Raw genomic sequence first — 13,074 nt, 5'->3', positions numbered from 1 at the left:
TTCCTCATGTTCTTTTAGCATTTTCCTGTTTCTTTATTAGTAAAAGTTTGACCTTGCTTAAAACCTTTTTTTTCCGACCAAACTCTATGCCTTCTTCCATGCCACAATACTAGGGTAGATTGTAGAAGCAAACAAGATGGTGCAGGAGGAGCTTGTGGGAAGACAAGCAAGGCTTATCTAGAAATACTATGTAGAGGAGAATATCTGGGAGGTACAAACTATGGAGAAAGCAACTTGTAGCATTGTTTTTTAATTCAGAGACATATCCCATAAATTATACAAAATTGAGAGCCAGATATTTCTAAATACTACTCCATTTATCTTATAGGTGAGTAAACTAACACTACATATCAATATAATATATATAAAGTGGAAAATGGGTCATACTCTGAATTGCATATTTATCTTTGGTCCTACTTAAGTTACTGCACTGATCCATGAAACAACTGAAATGTTGCATTGTATTTAACAAACTTTCCTGAGACATACACAACACATACTAAAACTTATGTTAGAGTCAGATATTTTCTTTTCCATGGATTTTGAAAAATTTATAACTGATTTGACTGTTTTAGGAATCTTGAAATCATAAACTGCCTCATAGAACCTCCTTCAGAAAAATCACTTTACATATCCTATTGCTATTATTTTGGAAAATCTGTTATTTAAAAATGTGTTTATATTAACCAATGATATAGGTGCTTTAATTTGGGGCACTTGATTCTAATATATGTGCTAATCCATAAAGCAGAAGAGTTAACTGATTTCAGAGACATAATTTGGGTGTTGCCTTAGAGATGTATCTGTTTATTGTATGTATGCTTAAAAGTTCTCATGATGTTATTCTACTCATACATTAGAAATAATTCCTGTTATTCTATTCACACATTAAAAATGCTTATTGAGTTCCCACACTGCCTGTCAGATAGTATATTGGGTGCTGCTAAGATATCACAGTATTTTTTTCAGAATTTTCCTATAGGACTCAGGCTATGTTTCTTTTAGAATGTCAAAGATTGAGAACTTAGGTTTAAAAAACATTCCCCAAAACTTTAAAGTTAAAAAAGATGTTAATACATTGAAACATTATTCAGTGGACATACATTTGAATAGATTGTAGCTAAACTGAAGATGAATTACAGGATTTTAAACATGGAGAAAAAAGTGCAAGTTGTAGAAGACAGCATAGAGTATGTTTCCATTTTTGTAAAGCTCAAATAGAATAAAAACTAAGCTATATTTCATTTAGCAATATAGAAATGGGTTGGAAAGCTATTTTTAAAGAGGAGGCAAGAAGAATGGTAAACATAAAAATCAAGATAATGCCCCCAGAGAGGTGACAGGGGGCTGATGTTGGGAAGAAAGTAGGTAATATTCTAGGATTTAAATTGGATCACAAGTTAGTGTCATCATTGTGTTTCGTAGCTTACATAACATTTATTATTTTGGATGCATCAAATACTATATAATAGAAAAATAAGTAGAAGACAATATTTAGTTTTCTGCCTGTTTGTAATTGTATGTGCTTTAAAAGAAAGTGATAAAGTAGGAAATTTAGACAATTAAGTGGTTATTATGTCTACATGAGACCAAATAATAGCGTTACTGACTGTTTTCTTGGAAGGACTAAGAAATCCTGTTTTAAAGAGTCATGTTTTAAGTTTCGCTACTTAATTTTTATTTCAGTGACAGGACCACTTCAGGCCAGTTTAGTTTATAAGAGAAAAATAAATTTAACAAATGTTTATTGAGTTTCCACAGTACCTGTCAGGTAGTATATTTGGTGTTGCTTAGCTATCACAGTAAATAAGATAAATTTCTGCTCTTTGAAACCTTTAAGTTCAGTGGAGACAACAGGATAAATGTGTTTATTAATCCATTAGTACAAATTCTGAAAGCACAGGATATTAAATTTAAACTAAGGATGTTCCTAAGTCATCCCTTAATATTATAAGAAATGTGAATAAAGCAAAGCTTAATATAACAGCTTATATAGAAAATATTGACTTTTTGTTAATTTTGTCTAATTTCTCTTTGCTTTGACTATTTCATAGGCTTATATATTATCCCACATTTAGGAGTTTTCTTGTCAAGATACTAAGATGTTAAGGCAAATGCATCAAATCCATGAAGTAACTGTGACATAGCTCATTACAGATAAATCTTTATGCTTACTCAGATCCTTGGCCTGGATGACATTGTAATTTATTTTTCTTTAATAAATGTCCTTCTCTAGGAATCAGTTTGGTATATTGAAGAGTATCATATTTTAGAGAAACTTTGTTTGGATTTTATTTCTGACATGTTCTATTCCATCTTTATGACTTTAGATAAATTAGCTACCTTTGGCAAGGGTTAATTTTCCATCTATAAAATGGAGTTGGTAATATTGTCCAGATAGAGCTGTGAGGATTAAATTTTATGATGTATACAAACATCTAACCAACTAGACCACAGTGACTATTATGTGTTTAAATCCAGGATAGTGCTAAATAGGATTTAAGACCACTTAAGGATAAGGCCTTCAGTGTTTGCAAATTGGATTTGTTTTACTGAAAGATTAATTTCCTAGTCCTAGAACATTGTGTGTGTTGAGTTACTGCAGTTTTAAATGAATTAACTATTAAAAGCTGAAAGTCCAAAGTGTTTCAAGACAGCTCTGAAATTCAACTCACAGAAAATATATTTTGAAACAAAATGTGCTGCTATCTTTTTATCCTGAAATGAAAGATTAGGAAGGAATTGACTGTAGAAATGTCACTGTTGTATGCAGAACACAGTGCAAAGAAAATAATGTACATTTTGATCTCTTCCTCTCATCTATTCTGTTCAAACTTTTTCAGAAAACCAAATAGTCATAAAGTATTTTAAATTTATATAGTTTTATTTCTTCCTACTTGTTTAAGAAATAAATGTGAATTTCTTTGAAATATGTATTTATTTAATTTTAATTAACTGGCTAAGTTTTTCTGTAATTAAAATCAAATGTATAAGTAAACTTTAAATTCTACTTAAAAGAATATTTCAGTGTTCAAAGAGGTGTAGACAAACATTTCAATGACATTAAAGTGGTTTACAGTTTATTATTTCTTAGCAAAGGACTGGAATGTTTTAGTTCTATCAAACACCTCCATAAAAAGTGGTTTTTGTTTTTGGTAGGAGAGTGAGGGCTCTTTCAAAGGTTTAACAGAAGTGTTGTCAAGGGTTCAGCTATGGGAAGAGATGAGAGGCTTATCATGCAAGGATGCACTAGAGTGGGTATGATGGTGATTTTATCAGGCTTCTGGTGGTCATGGTTGAAATGTTGCTGTAGCACTTCCAATCCCATCATCTTCTCAAGGTTTTCTGAAACTGCCTTCATTCCCACTTTCTCAGCAAATGTAATTGTGTTGTATTGGCTCACAATCATTTTATTTGGCTAGGTCAGATCATAATCTCAGTTGGGGAAAAGTTTCGTTGTTGTTGTTGTTGTTGTATTTGAGATGGAGTCTCACTTTGTTGCCCAGGCTGGAGTGCAGTGGTGTGATCTTGGCTCACTGTAACCTCAGCCTCCCGTGTTCAAGTGATTCCCTTGCCTCAGCCTCCTAAGTATCTGGAACTACAGGTGCCTGCCACCACACCCAGCTAACTTTTTGTATTTTTAGTAGAGATGGGGTTTCACCATATTGACCAGGCTGGTCTCAAACTCTTGATCTTGTAATTTGCCCGCCTCGGCCTCCCAAAGTGCTCGGATTACAGGTGTGAGCCACTGCCCCTGGCTGGGAGGATGTCTCTAAACCAGAAAATAGGGCTGCTATTACTAAAAAAAAAAAAAAAAAAAAAAAAAAAAAAAAAAAAAAAAAAAAAAAATTACAATGGATATCCGGCAGGCAATAAACAATAAATATCCAGTAGAGTAGGGTTTATAAAACAGAACAAAAGTATTGACCAAAAGATGAGATATTATGCTTTTTATAACACAAATCATGGGGATACTTTATCAAATCAGATATTACATTGAGTGGTAACAGTACAGGAAACTTATAGGACTTTTTATAAACATCCGGTTATCTGGGCTTTAGGGAAATTGCTTTAGCATCAGGTAAATAATCTTTGGAACTGGGTCTGATTCTAAGTACTTTACAACAAAATAAATACTTTAGGAATTTATGATTGGAAATTCTCTATCCCAGTAAACAAATCATTACACTTTAATTTGACCATAGATCTCATCCATTTATGCATTTTAATGGGAAAGTACTGGATAAGATTTACATGACTTGGCTTCTTGACATTTAACTGGCAAGTTTCTCCATCTTGACTTCCTTGTTCGTTAAGTGAGGCTGTCAAGAACTTTAAGAGGCCTTACAGTTCTGTAAAATATTATAATTAGATTGCTCTGAGTGGCACAAATTAATGTTTAGCATAGTAAAATCTATTATAGAGAGAAGTAAAGTTTATTTAATCTTTATTTAAAACGTATATATACAGCTCATAGCTCAATATATTAAGCATTTTGGACACCCAAGTTTTTAAAATATATGAATGATAAATTTACATTATTAGAAAAACAAATACAAAAAGTAGATTATTGTCTTAAGATTTCTCTGTAAGGAAATTAACAGAACACAAATAGAAAATGGTAATTTTATCACTTCTCACCCTGTTGGCTAGGATCAAGTGAAAATGGTAGTTCTGATTTCTAAGACCATTTTAAATTATAGTTATATGAGAAAACAGCCTTCAAGATAATTTAAATAATCGTATGATTGTTATTATGTTGGTTAAAATGATTAGTTTGGAGAATGGTTCAGATTAGTATTGAGTTTTTTATGAACACACCTATGATCAGTGATTGAATTTATAGCACAATTATTGATATTTTGAACTATTGGTTGTACAGTAAAGTAGAGCTAGTAAAATATCAATGGAAACAGCATCTAAAAAGTTAGTCTCCAGAAGTATCATTTATTGCAAATATTCTTCTAAAAATATTTTTATTGAATACTTCAATCTGTAAAAAATACATATGTACATACATATATACATACATATGTGAATACTTAAAATAGCTTTAAGGATATTGCCATTATATTCATTTATGGATTCTATACCTGTCCTATATTATATATATTATAAAATATGTAAGATATAAAATTAAAAGAATAAGATAAAGATTAAATAATTGATCTTTTAAAAATTTAGTTTCATGGTATGCTTATATGGTATATCTATATACAGTATGGTATTTTTGTTTTGGCTAAAAAAAAAAAGAAATTGGAGGTAATACAATTGAATATGAATCATTGTTTTTAAAAAACTTTTTGAACATTTTGAATTGTAGGAAATCTGATACTATAGTTTGACTTATTGATTTTGATGGCTGTATGACTGAAAAATGCTTCCTCACAAAAATATATAGATCTAAGTGGAAAATAAATTGTTGGCTAAAAATTATGCCAACATTTTTACTAAAATCAAACTGATACATTTCCATCTCACTTGCAGTTAATCAGTTATTCTTATGAAGTAGCCACATAATGCTAAACTTAAACATTTCTGGCAAACATATTCAGAATCCTGTGAAATATGTCAATAATTAAAATATTTCTAAAATTCCACTTTTACCACATTCTTTTCATAGTATTAACTTTTTTTCAATAATAACTTTTTTTTTTCATTTTGCCATGAGTTAATCAGCAAAACTGTGTGTGGCATAAATGGCATTTATGGTCTCCTACATGTCAGTACAAAGTATTATAAAGATTAACTATATTTTAAATGTCTTGTTTTCAAGAGATTCACTGCTTTAACAACATGCTGTCACACTTAAGAAAATTTCTAGCTTCATGTCTTGTCTTAATACCTTGCCTATGATTAAATAATTACTTTCATGTGTGTAGGACTATTACTGTTTTCTTGCTTTGCTATTTTTTTTTCTAGTCTAATTGACACCCTGTCACTTGTTACACAGTCTTTCCATTAAATATTATTTTATTTATCTTTAATATTTGAAATGATTTATTCTAAGCCAAATATGAGTAGTGACCATGTCCCATGACATAGCCCTCAGGAAGTCTTGAGAACATGTGCCCAAGGTGGTTGGGGTGCAGCTTGGTTTTATACACATTAGAGAGGCATGAGACATGAATCAAATACATTTAAGAAATACATTGGTTTGGTCCAGAAAGGCGGAACAACTCAAAGGTGTGGGGGAGGTTCCAGGCTATGGTGAATTTAAATATTTTCTGGTTGACAATTGGTTGAGTTTGTCTAAAGATTGATAGAAAGATAATGTTCTGGTTAAAATAAAGATTCTGCAGCCCAAAGTTATTTGAAGTCTTATAGTGGCGGTCCTTAGAGACAATAGGATGACAAATGTTTTCTATTCAGATTTTAGGTTATTACTTTAGTATTGGGAGGGTCTGGAAGAAAAATATCTACCTATTTTAGTAGAGATTATTTACAGATGCAAATTTTCCCCAAAAAAGAACAGCTTTGCAACGCCATTTCAAAATATGGCAAAGAAGCATGTTTTTGGGTAAAATATTTTGATTTTTTTCTTTGCCTTGTAATATTATGCCAGAGTCAGGTTGGAAAGTAAATAATGATATATAGGGTTAAATAAAACCCAATCTTTATGATGAGAATTTAGGATTTGTAGGCTTGACTCCTCAGACTTCTTACATAGGAATTTGGACAAAATAAAAAAAAAAAGTCAGAGTTTAGTCCTTAATTATATACCAGAATTTGTGAGCTATGATTAAAATGGTGCTGTGAGAGAAATGTATATCCTTAATTACTTATATTAGCAATAAAACTATGATCATTACTCGGATAAGTATTTATCTTAAAACATTATTAACTGAATGAGAGAGTAAATTCGATAAAAGAAAAACGAAGAAATAATAAAAATGAAAGTGAAAATTAGTACAATATGGAAAAAATGATAAGGTAGAGATCAGGAAATCCAAAAATTTGTTCTTTGGAAACAAACAAAATAGACAAATTACTAGCAAGACTGATCAAGAGAAGAAAGGAGAACACAGAAATAGACAATTTTATGAACGAAAAGTTGGGCATTGATATACAGTAGAGATTACAAGATAACCAAAGGTATTTGTAAGATGCATAGGTAGTTCAATGGGGGAAAGATAATCTTTTCAACAAATGGCGCTGAAACAACTGAATATCTGTATTTTTTTTAAAAAAGAAAACCTTGATTCTTACTTCACACCCTGCATAAAAATTAACTCCAGATGAATCATAGACGTTAAGTGATACTGCTTGGATGACTGGAGGAACACCAGGGTTCTTCGTCCTCATGCTGGTTTAGATAAAACAAGATGGACACGTGTGGGGTGATTTTAAGAGTCAAATTTTAATAGGCAAGAAGGAAGGAGAAGGCAGAAGGAAGAGGCTCCTCGGTACAGAGACAGGGTGGTGGTGGGGCTCCAAAGCCAAAAGAGGAAGTCCCCCTTAAATATTATTTATTAAAGAACTCATTTAGTGTTAAACTTACAACTTCTCTAATATAGTTTTCCTTTAATGGTTAATAATAAAAAGCAAAATATTGTATATTTTCTTATTTAAAAATTTAACTGATATTCCAATCTGAACTACGTGGAAACATTGGTGTTTTGAGCTAGCTGTGTAGCAATTCTACCACTTATGAGAGAATAAAAGAGGAATAGAACAAGATCATAATGTTAAATTACCCCTTCAACAAAGATACACACTGTGGAAATGTATAAAGTGATGATATGTCTTTTTAAGTTCTTTTGACAATGAAGTAAGGTAGCTCTTTTATGTAGATTCATAGAAATATTGAAATTCTACCATATAATTTTTGAAGTCATTTTGAAATCTTCAGTTCCTCATAAATGGCGGAACACAGAATGTTTTCTTTTTATTTATTTTGTTTTATTTTTTAGTATGTTATTGGGGAACAGGTGGTGTTTGGTCACATAAGTAAATTTTTTAATGGTGACTTGTGAAATTTTGGTGCAGCCATCACCCGAACAGTATACACTGCACCATATTTGTAGTCTTTTATCTCTTGCCTTTCTCCCACTCTTCCCCTCAAGTCCCCAAAGTCCACTGTATTATTCTTATGCCTTTGCATCCCATAGCTTGGCTCCTACATATCAGTGAGAACATAGAGTGTTTGGTTTTTCTATTCCTGAGTTACATCACTTAGAATAATAGTCTCCAATCTCATCCAGGTCACTGCAAACACTGTTAATTCATTCCTTTTTATGGCTGTGCAGGATTACATTATTTATGATATATATGTATGTATATATATAATATATATATATACACATTTAAGAAATATATGTTATATATATAATATATACACACATTTAAGAAATATATGATACATTTAAGAAATATATCATATTTTACAAAATATATATTAAATATGTATATATATCATATATACACATATCAATATAATGTAATATATATCATGTGTGTGATATCATATATCTCATATATACATGTGTATATATATACACACCCCCACACACGTATATATGAGATATATATCTCTCACACACACACACACACACACACACACACACACACACTCACAGTTTCTTTATCCACTCGTTGATTGATGAGCATTTGGGTTGGTTCCACGATTTTGCAATGTGAATTGTGCTGCTATAAACATGCGTGTACAAGTATCTTTTTAGAAAATTGACATCTTTTCCTTTGGTTAGATACCCAATAGTGGGATTGCTGTATCAAATGGTAGTTCTGGATCAAAAGGCAGGCCTGGTGGTGATAAAATCTCTCAGCAATTACTTGTTCGTAAAGGATTTTATTTCTCCTTTGCTTATGAGGCTTAGTTTGGCTGGATATGAAATTCTAAGCTGAAAGTTCTTTTCTTGAAGGATGTTGAATATTGGCCTCCACTCTCTTCTGACTTGTAGGGTTTCTGCCGGGACACCTGCTGTGAGTCTGATGGGCTTCCCTTTGTGGGTAACCCAACCTTTCTTTCTGGCTGCCCTTAGCATATTTTCCTTCATTTCAACTCTAGTGAACCTGACGATTATGTGTCTTGGGGTTGCTCTTCTTGAAGACTTCATGACTAAAACACCAAAAGCATTGGCAACAAAAGGAAAAATAGACAAATGGGATCTAATTAAACTCTAGAGCTTCTGTACAGCAAAAGAAACAATCATTAAAGTGAACCAGCAACCAACAGAATGGGAAAAAATTTTTGCTGTCAACCCATCTGACAAAGGGCTAATATCCAGAATCTACAAAGAACTAAAACAGATATACAAGAAGAAAACAAACAAACCTATTCAAAAGTGGGTGAAGGACATGACAGACACTTTTCAAACGAAGACATATATGAGGCCAACAAACATATGAAAAAATGCTATCATCACTGATCGTTAGAGAAATGCAATTCAAAACCACATTGAGATACCATCTCATGCCACTTACAATGGTGATCATTGAAAAATCTGGAGACAACAGATGCTGGAGAGGATGTGGAGAAATAGGAACACTTCTATACTGTTGGTGAGAGTGTAAATTAGTTCAACCATTATGGAAGACAGTGTGACAATTTCTCAAGGACCTAGAAATAGAAATACCATTTGACTTAGTAACCCCATACTGGGTATATATCCAAAGGATTATAAATTGTTCTATAATAAAGACACATGCACGTGTATGTTCACTGTGGCACTGTTTACAATAGCAAAGACCTAGAACCAACCCAAATGCCTACTGATGATAGACTGGACAAGGAAAATGTGCCACATCTACACCATGGAATACTATGCAGCCATAAAAAATGATGAGTTTGTGTCCTTTGTAGGGACATGGATGAATCTGGAAACCATCATTCTTAGCAAACTGACACAAGAACAGAAAATCAAACACTGGATGTTCTCACTCATAGGTGGGTGTTGAACGATGACAACATATGGACACAGGGAGGGGAACATCACACACTGGGGTCTGTTGAGGGGAATAGCGGAGGGACAACGAGGACTATGGAGGTTGGAGAGGGATAACATGGGGAGAAATGCCAGATATATGTGATGGGGGGATGAAGGCAGCAAACCACCTTGCTGTGTATGTACCTATGCAGCAATCCTGCATATTCTGCACATGTATCCCAGAATCTAAAGTGCAATAAATATATATATATATATATATATATATATATATATATATTTTTTTTTTTTTTAAAGTAGTTCTACTTTTAGTTCTTTAAGGAATCTCCACACTGTTTTCCATAGTGGCTGTACTAGTTTACATTTCCACCAGAAGTGGAAGTTGCCTGTCCACGGCATCCACACCAACATCTACTGTTTATTGATTTTTTTATTATGGCCATTCTTACAGGAATAAGGTGGTACCACATTGTGGTTTTGATTTACATTTTCCTGATGATTAGTGATTTGAACATTTTTTTCATATGTTTGTTGGCCCTTTGTATATCTTCTTTTGAGAATTGTCTATTCATGTCCTTAGCCCACTTTTTGATGTGATTTTTTTTTTCTTACTGATTTGTTTGAGTTAATTGTAGATTCTGGATATTAGTACTTCATCAGGTTTACAAATTGTGAAGATTTTCTCCCACTCTGTGGGTTGTCTGTATACTCTGTTGACTGTTCCTTTTGCCCTGCAAATTCTTTAGTTTAATTAGATCTAGCTGTTTATCTTTGTTTTCATTGCATTTGCTTTTGGGCCCTTGTTCATAAAATCCTTGCCTTAGCCAATGTCTTTAAGGGTTTTTCCAGTGTTATCTTCAGAATTTTTATAGTTTCAGATCTTAGGTTTAAGTCCTTTATCTATCTTGAGTTGAGATGATTCAAACAAAGGGAAACACATCCTATGCTCATGGATGGTTAGAATCAATATCGTACTGCCAAAAGCAGCCTACAAGTGCAATGCAATCCCCATCAGAATACCAACATTATTCTTCACAGAGTTAGAAAAAAAAGAAAAAATTCTAAAATTCATATGGAACCAAAAAAGAGCCCACATAGCCAAAGCAAGAGTAAGCAAAAACAACAAATCTGTAGGCATCACACTACCAGATTTCATACAATACTGTAAGGCTATAGTCACCAAAACAGTGTGGTACTGGCATAAAAATAGCTACATAGACCAATGGAACAGAATAGAGAACTCAGAAATTAACCCAAATACTTACAGCCAACTAATCTTTGACAAAGCAAACGAAAACATAAAGTGGGGAAACGACACCCTTTTCAACAAATGGTGCTGGGATAACTGGCTAGCTATATATAGGAGAATGAAACTGGCTCCTCATCTCTCACCTTATACAAAAATCAACTCAAGATGGATTAAGGACTTAAACCTAAGACCTGAGAATGCTTTCTTAATGGTACAGTGATCCTTTACAGTTTAAATAACCTAAAAGGAAACTGCCTATATTTTATACGCTGTTCATTTATATGCATATAGCTATAATAAAATATAAACTTTCTTAGATTCAGTTAGAAATTTGGCTGCCTTCCCAGCAAAATGCAAGTATATAAAAACTGAATTTCCTCATCTGTTTAACAAGTTGGCCTTGTCAACCCTTAATATATATATATATATATTCAGTGATAACACATCTTTTTACTGTGTTTGAAAAATTCATATGCTGAAACATGATCTATGTTTTGACACTGATAACTAACAGTCTGATTTTTTAAAATCCCTACCTAGACTTCTTTCATGGAGCAAATTGTGTAAATTCTCAGGTCGCTACATAAGCAATAGTCTATTTCCTTTTTTTCTTGAGTACATTTTCTGTTCCCTGCTTTTTCTAATTGAATACATTAGATTAAGGTACTTAGATTCATCATTTTTAACTTTTTATTTAACAAATCTTCATATTTAATAGGAAGTGTTATAAAACTAAATGGCAGATTTTGTGGGAGGGCATAAAAATGTGAAGGACAGCTAGCATGTTATAGAGGAAGAAAAAAGACAGGTTTAAAACCAGGCTACCTCTGAACCTGAAACCCAAACTTGTCACTTACTTGCTGCAAAACTTTAGGAAAGTCACTTATCTTGCATAAGTCTCTGTTTTCACATCTGAGAAAGGAGGTTTAGTGTTAAGCAAATTAAGTTGTACTGTTTGAATTGGGGCCTTCTGCACCCTTCCGTAGCTCAGCTGGTAGAGCAGAGGAATGTAGACTGTAGAAACATCTGTGAAATGGGGTCCTCAGAATAGACAATCAGGAATTTATATCTGTATCTTATACAAGGTGAAGATTAGAGATAACCGATTTTGTTTAACTTTTACTAAAATATTAAATATGGTATTTATCTTGTGTTGGAAATTTAAGGATTGTACAAAACCAGCTATAAATATATTGTACTTTAAAACAAGCAGCATGATGTGCTTCCATCAGAACTAAGTGGGCAAAAACACATTTGACTTTTAGGCCTTTGCTTTGATTACTGAAAAAGTGTTGTCTTCTGAACAGATATTGAGTAATATTTGTTTCTTCTAAAGCGGTGTGCAACAACAGTTGTGATTTGACTCATTACCTTTCAGTTTCTCAAGCAGAATTTGGCTATGTAATACAGAATCTTACTAATAGGCTAAAGGTATTTTAAAAGATACGTCTAGGGAGAGAGTCAACCTGGTCTCGATAGTCATAGTACATACCAACCCTATTGTCTTTTACAGCTCTCATAGTTATGAATTGACTCCCCTGGGGTCTGTTTTCTGCCATACGGTTATGTGAATATTTTCATTGCAGCCTTTCCAACTTAAAGCTAATCTTCTTTAAACATGAAAAATAACTTTTATCCCTTACAAAGAAAAGCCATTATAAATGTTTTGAGACCTCCAAGTGTTTTTGAGTTATTAAAATTATGAGATGAAGCATTTATTGGAATGTGTCTTGTTGTTTAAGACTAATATGTTGGCAATAAAGTTTAAAAAAAGTGCTATGGCAAGTGTTTGCCTCATTGTAGTTAGAAAAACAGTCACTGTTAATGTACTACAGCATTTAATGACACTTCTGTGTGTGATAAAAGCAAAAAGTACTTTCATTAGTTAAACAGATAAAAATGGCTTACTTTCTCATGTAC

The 13,074-nt window shown here is 32.6% G+C and overlaps 1 protein-coding gene across 7 annotated transcripts in view; it reads left to right on the top strand.

Moving 5' to 3' along the window:
- Nucleotides 1-13,074, top strand: part of GRIK2 (glutamate ionotropic receptor kainate type subunit 2) — a 728,978-nt gene that overhangs the window by 117,967 nt on the left and 597,937 nt on the right. The gene's annotated exons all lie outside the window — the stretch shown is intronic.

Source organism: Sapajus apella, unplaced genomic scaffold (assembly GCF_009761245.1).
Source record: "Sapajus apella isolate SASKATOON/1434 unplaced genomic scaffold, GSC_monkey_1.0 scaffold6, whole genome shotgun sequence".
NCBI lineage: Eukaryota > Metazoa > Chordata > Mammalia > Primates > Cebidae > Sapajus > Sapajus apella.
Note: the sequence above shows the minus strand (reverse complement) of the source record. Positions and strands in the feature narration are given on the sequence as shown.